The sequence below is a fragment of the Lactuca virosa genome, chromosome 6, assembly GCF_052849685.1.
Source record: "Lactuca virosa cultivar CGN04683 chromosome 6, Lactuca_virosa_CGN04683_v6, whole genome shotgun sequence".
Lineage (NCBI taxonomy): Eukaryota > Viridiplantae > Streptophyta > Magnoliopsida > Asterales > Asteraceae > Lactuca > Lactuca virosa.
In genome coordinates this window covers 116,433,272-116,439,341 of record NC_136431.1, presented here as the reverse complement: position 1 = coordinate 116,439,341, position 6,070 = coordinate 116,433,272, and the positions used below count along the sequence as shown (strand labels likewise).

General features: G+C 38.4%; 1 long non-coding RNA gene across 2 annotated transcripts; it reads right to left on the bottom strand.

The window, feature by feature from the left end:
- Positions 1-1,087: 1,087 nt before the first annotated feature.
- On the bottom strand, positions 1,088-2,365 carry LOC145118609 (uncharacterized). Of its 2 annotated transcripts, XR_013713380.1 has the most exons (3): positions 2,038-2,363; positions 1,574-1,929; positions 1,088-1,451 (listed from the first exon to the last, which is right to left on the bottom strand). It is a non-coding gene; the product is annotated as an uncharacterized LOC145118609 (long non-coding RNA). The 2 variants fall into 2 exon arrangements; XR_013713379.1 differs by having other exon boundaries at positions 1,574-2,365.
- Between the last annotated feature and the right edge of the window lie 3,705 nt (positions 2,366-6,070).

Here is a 6,070-nt window from a genome sequence, read left to right as displayed (position 1 = left end):
ACTCCATTTGATAGGAGAAAACCTAGAGAGAATGGTAGTATGTGATAAAAGTAAAGCGTTAAAAGTTAGTGTCTAGAAATAGTAAAATACCATTAGAAGATACCTCGATATAAATCAAAATACTTTTATAACTCAATAAAGTTACGCATAAAAAGTATTTTCAAAGATATAACACTCAAACCTGTGAGCTCATCAACATTATGTTGACGTTTTTAAAACCATATGTATTCCTAGGAAACCGCGAGCCTGAAGCCTGCACTCCCTGAAGTAGCAGTTGCTCGAGGAAGCAATTGGAAGACGTCTATCGTTTATCGTTATGCCTACCTGTTAAGTTACCTTTAGGAATTCTAATAATCTGATGTAACACTTTTATTTATTAATAAAAGTGACATTTACGTTTTTCTGCTCAATGTATGTTCAATGACTGTGATCCAATATCCCTACGTTGCACAGCTCGGCGTTTCTGCCGCCGGCCGAGTATATGACAGATCCTAGTGCGTTCATAGAATGAACGAGCTCTTCAACTGAAATCTTTCAATCGCCATTGGTGTCGAAATGGCTAACGATTTTCTTCACGTCATCGATGTTGGTCAAGAAGAGAGAGAGAGAGAGAGAGAGAGAGAGAGAGAGAGAGAGAGAGAGAGAGACCCTTTTATATTAAATAATTATATATATATATATATATATATTTTTTTTAAAATAAGGCAAAACTTCATAAATGGTCCCTGTAATAGTGAAATGACGAAAATGCCTTTAGTTAACGGACAAAAATGGATGGAGTGAGCAATAAGGACCAAACATCAAAGTTTTGAAATAACATTGACCATCTGTGTGGTTTTTTAAACTTAGGGACTAAACTTCAAATTTCGGAATACCACAATCATTTATGAAGTTTTTTCTTTTCTTATATTTATATTTTTATTTTGTAAATATTAATGCAAATGAAAAAGAAATTATGTTGGCCCATCCCATGAGTCTCTCTCTCACACACACACACCAACCATTTCATCTTCTCTGGTGAACTCCCCCACCTCCGGTTGTTTGCTTCACCCAATAATAGATTTACGAAGAAAAAAACAAATCTGGATTTACAAGAAATCAATAAAATCTAGATTAAAAAAATTGCATATATGTTCCATCTTCAAAATCGTGTTCATCCACACCCAATATCAAAACAAACCTTCATCCTCACCCCTTGTCTCCCTCTTCTTCGATAACATATCTAATCTTCTGCAATTTCCATCAAGGCACACACCCATTTTTGAGGTTCTGGTTTTAGTTTTTTGTGTTTAACTCAGAACAGTCAACCGCACTAATTGATTTAACGGGAATGCTCTTTTGTTAATGATTCCTAGTAGATAAACGCCTACACTCAATGCAGTTCCAATACATCTTGTTGCCCTTTGATCTCCAGGAACTGGCCATGACTCTTTCTAAAGCTCATCCAATACCTGATAACATACATATCAACATTAAATTTATCAATGGAAGCTCATTTCAAATGTTAATTAATCAAAATTGGTGACAGATGAACATTAAGAATAAATATATACAGAATTGACAGCAAACTTACACTCTGATGCTGGTAATAAGAACCATGAAACATTATCCTACAAAGGTCCATTTCTAGATCCATGACTACCGTCTGTAAATGGTCTTGCTTTCATCTGAAAAAGAAACCCAACAACTCTAATCTCCTTACTTTCATTAAACACATAAACCTTAGGGATTTGCAAAAATCCTTCTTTCACATTTTAAAGCTCTCTACAAAGCCTAGCCATGCTGTTCACGATCCTCTTTTTGAATTACAACAACGAAGAGGTATGTGTTTCTCAATCTGGTTAGAGAACCAGTCTGCTTCTTCTTTTAACCTCAATCCTACCTTGCTTTCTGTTCAGTTTATGTAAATCGAATAGGGAGTGTCTTCAACTAAAAACACACACACATACCCGCAAATCAAAACAAACACACTAAATCAGATTTTCAAGATTTGTAAATCCACACAAGAATAGAAGCAGATCTCCACAAGAATCGAACCTAATTGAAGAAGTCGATGATTGTTATGAGGTTTAGATGTTATGGTATATAAATCCACTTGATTGACTGTCTGGGTTCAATACACACACGACAGGAAAGAGTAAGTGAGGAAGCGATTGAAAAACCTCATTAGAGAATCGAACCCAACTTTATCCCACCCTCTTCAATGCCGAGACCTTAAGCTCTACATCAACGTAGCTTGAATGAACTCATCAGAGAAGAGAAGAGAAGAGAGTGAGTCAAAGATAGAGAAAGAAAGTCAAAGAGATAGAGGGAGAAAGAAGGGGAGGGTGAGGATGGAGCGTGTGGGGTGGGGGATTTTTTTCGTTCTTTTTTTAAAACTATTAAAATATAAAAGAAAAAATTACAAAAAATTAATAATAAGGAAAAAGTAGTCCTTTCAAACTTTTTAGGACCACAATAATGGAAAAATCTTGATTTTAGATCTTTTTATGCAAGTTGAAACATTTTGGTCCACAACCACATTTTTTTGAATAGCATAGCGATCAATTTTGCATTTTTGTCAAAAAAATTAGTGGTGGGTTGGTATATTAATAATAAAAAAATAAAAGCAATACAAACATATAGCAAATAGACAAAACTATAAAAATGGTCCCTATCGTATGTATTTTTTCTAAGGTTTAGTCAAAACCTCGACTTTTTTTTTTGGCTTCATGGTCTTTTTGAGCTAGTTTCGTTGCAGATTTGGTTCCTCGGTAAACTGAAATGACTGTAATACCCATGAGACATTTATTTTCTAATTTTCTTTCATTTTTTTAAATCTAATAATTCTTTATTTATTTAAACAATTAAAAAATAAGAGGGACCCTCTCTCTCTATCCACGATAACACTGATAATAAGAAACCACCTTTACACCACACAATTGATTTATGGAGCTCACACAATCAAAGGGCTTCTAATGGCAGTCTTCATCCCCACCATTGGCGCCAAGCACCTGTCTCTATTTCCGATCTCCAAGACGAGTCACACACGATGTTAAAGCAAACCCTTAAAGCTCAAGTTACTTCTTTGGGTCTTCATAACTTCTTTCGGTTCCTACATCGTTTTCTAAAATGATTTGGACAAATCGGCACTACTGGAGTTAAAGAGCTTCGTTTCCAACTCGTTGGGAGTGTTGGAAAGCTAGAGAGAAAGTTATTCAGATCTCTGTTAGTGGGTCGAAGTCTCATGCAGGTCGTATTATCGAGTTGTAGCTCTTAATATCACTGGGGAGGTACTTCAGACTCTTTCACTTGTAATGAATATGATCAATTTCAACTGCATGGATTTGAAATCAGGAAAACTTGTGTGGGTCATAATGCGAAATTGATGGGTAAGTTGTCAAATATTATCTCAAAGCTTTCAGAACTTTGAATCTTAACGATCTAGTTCAATGATTTAAGTGGTGAAATTCCTGATGAAATTTGGGGTATGAAGAAGATGGAAGTGAATGATCTCGAAGGGAAAATGCTCAACTGGAATTTAAACTCCAATTTCAGAGATTTTGTAACGTCCCAAAATGAAGGTAAAAATTTCAATTTCAAAACCAATCCAAAACCATAAATGTTTACAAAACATAGTTTCCTAATATTAAAGTAATAAATCAGAGTATCCCAAAATCAAATCTCATAATATCCGAAGAATGTGCACGATCAAGCCTTCGCCTTTACCCGATCATCTGATGTACCTGAAACACAACACTTAAACTTTAAGCCAAAGCTTAGTGAGTTCCCCCAAAGTACCACACACAACAAACCAATATACATATTGCATGCTGGGTCCACAGTCTCCCGACTGGATTGCCCTGGACCACAACCTCCCGGTTGGATTGACACTCTGGCCTACAATATCCCGATTAGATTGCCACTCTTGCCCACAATCTCCCGATTGAATTTCCACCGGGTTGTTGTCCGACATCACAAAGCAGTACAACCTCAACCCACCCTCACTATGTCGACATATGTAATAGATAAACATATAACTAGCAAATACAGATAATCATACAGACATACCAAGCTAACATATAATCAACATAGCATAATCCTATATACCAGGATACATAACCTAGTGGGCCAAAATTGGTGCCTTCGACCCACGAGTACAGTGAGAAGAAACTCACCTCATAGTTTGAAAATATAGCTGAACAAGTCACTGCTCTAACTGATGCCTCTACCAGTCACATATACAATAAACATTGACCCAAACTCAATATACTACTCAAAATACCCCTAATTCAAGACTTTGGTCAGACCCCTAGTCAAGGTCCAAAATTTAGAAAGTCAAAGAGTCAAAGAAGGTCAACACTAACTGAGTACGCCTCACGTACTCAGTCACTACGTTGAGCGTAGTCGTGTTCCATGAAAATACGGGGGCTTCTGCCCAGTCTCGTATCATACCGCTTGGTACGCTAAGCGTACTTCGCCTGAGTCCGCACCTCCTCATTAAATGCTTATTCCATACAGACCTCACATCCACAACTCAGATCTAGACCCAAAATATCATTCTAAATCATAATGTTTCCACCTTTATGATTTTCCATGGCTAGAAGGAGTCCATACACCAAAATCCTAACTTAATACACAACCTAAAGCATCATAACTCTTGCATGGAGGGAAGAAAGGGACCAATATCACATTTTTATGACTCAAAACATCCAAAAACGTCTGAAAGGACAATTCATTTGTATTAGAATAAGCTATACTCATGGATACCAGGATTATAGGACCAAAAAGCTTATAAAACCCAAAACTAGGTAGATCTAACAATTGCATCATCAAGGTTCAAGTTTTATACCTTCTGGAGTTCAGAAAAGCAATGTAGGTTCTGGATCCACAAGCTTGAGCTTCAACAATCAACAATCTTGAACTTATATTTCTTCTAAAATGGACCCAAAACACATAAAAAGGCTCAAGATTTGCTCTAGGGGCTAGGGTTTCGAGTTGGAGGCTGATGTTAGGAAGGGCCCCAAGGGGTTAGAGTCCTTAAATAGGGCTCAAAACCACGAAAATAGGCTTTTTGCATTATGACGATACGCCCAACATACCTTGAGCTAAACCCAACATAACACCCTAAAAACGCGACTTCTTCTAGCCAGTACGCCCAACGTATTGACATACTCTCTTCTTCCAGCTTAACTTCAAACAACCATAGCTTATTCGTTCCCACACTTGTAGCAGGTCACTTCCTCGCTACATTTTCCCGAGTGCTTCTTCTTGCACTTCTCGCACCATTTTTCTTTGTTCCCTCCTCCTCCAAACTTCTTGGAACTGAACTTGCTCTTCTTATTGTTGGGTTTAGCAGACCCTCAAATTTTCTCTTCTCGCCAACCTCAACCTTGCTGGCAGCTCTTCCCTTGATCATCTCCTCCACAGACTTGGCAGCCCAGATAGCTGCCTCCAGAGTATGTGCCTGACGTACTGGCACTACATACTCCCATGGGAGTCCCTTAGCGTACTTGTCGATCTTTGTCAGCTCATCCGGAACAAGACGCAAGGCAAACTCCATTTTCTCCGTGAAGTTGTTAGTATACTCATCAATGGACATGCTTCGTATCTTTAGGGTTAGGAACTGGTTCTCTAGCTCGAGCAGGTTTTGGGTTGAGCAGTACTTTCGTTTGAATTGAACCAAAAACTCGGCCCATGTCAGTTGCAGGGGCTCATTGGGGCTCAGCGTCTTCCCTAGTGTATTCCACCAACGCACAACGCCCCCTCGGAACTGACGTATAGCAAATGTGGTTTGTAGTTTGCCTCTGCAACCACACGTCATGAAAGCTAACTCCATCTCTGAGATCCAATCCATGACTCCGATCGGATCTTCCTTTCCAGTGAAAGTCGATGGCTTGCAAGTCAGAAAATCCTTGTACTTTCATCCATTCCTCTTGACTCCGTCATCCTGGTTGTTTTTTTGAACTATCGGTGGGTTGACTTGACCAACGGTCCCACTGTAGGTCCCCTCCTCAGACTGCCCTTCGTTCAACTCGGGCTGTTTGATCTGTATGGTAGTTTCCTCTCGATTTTATTGGAGCAAACGTCT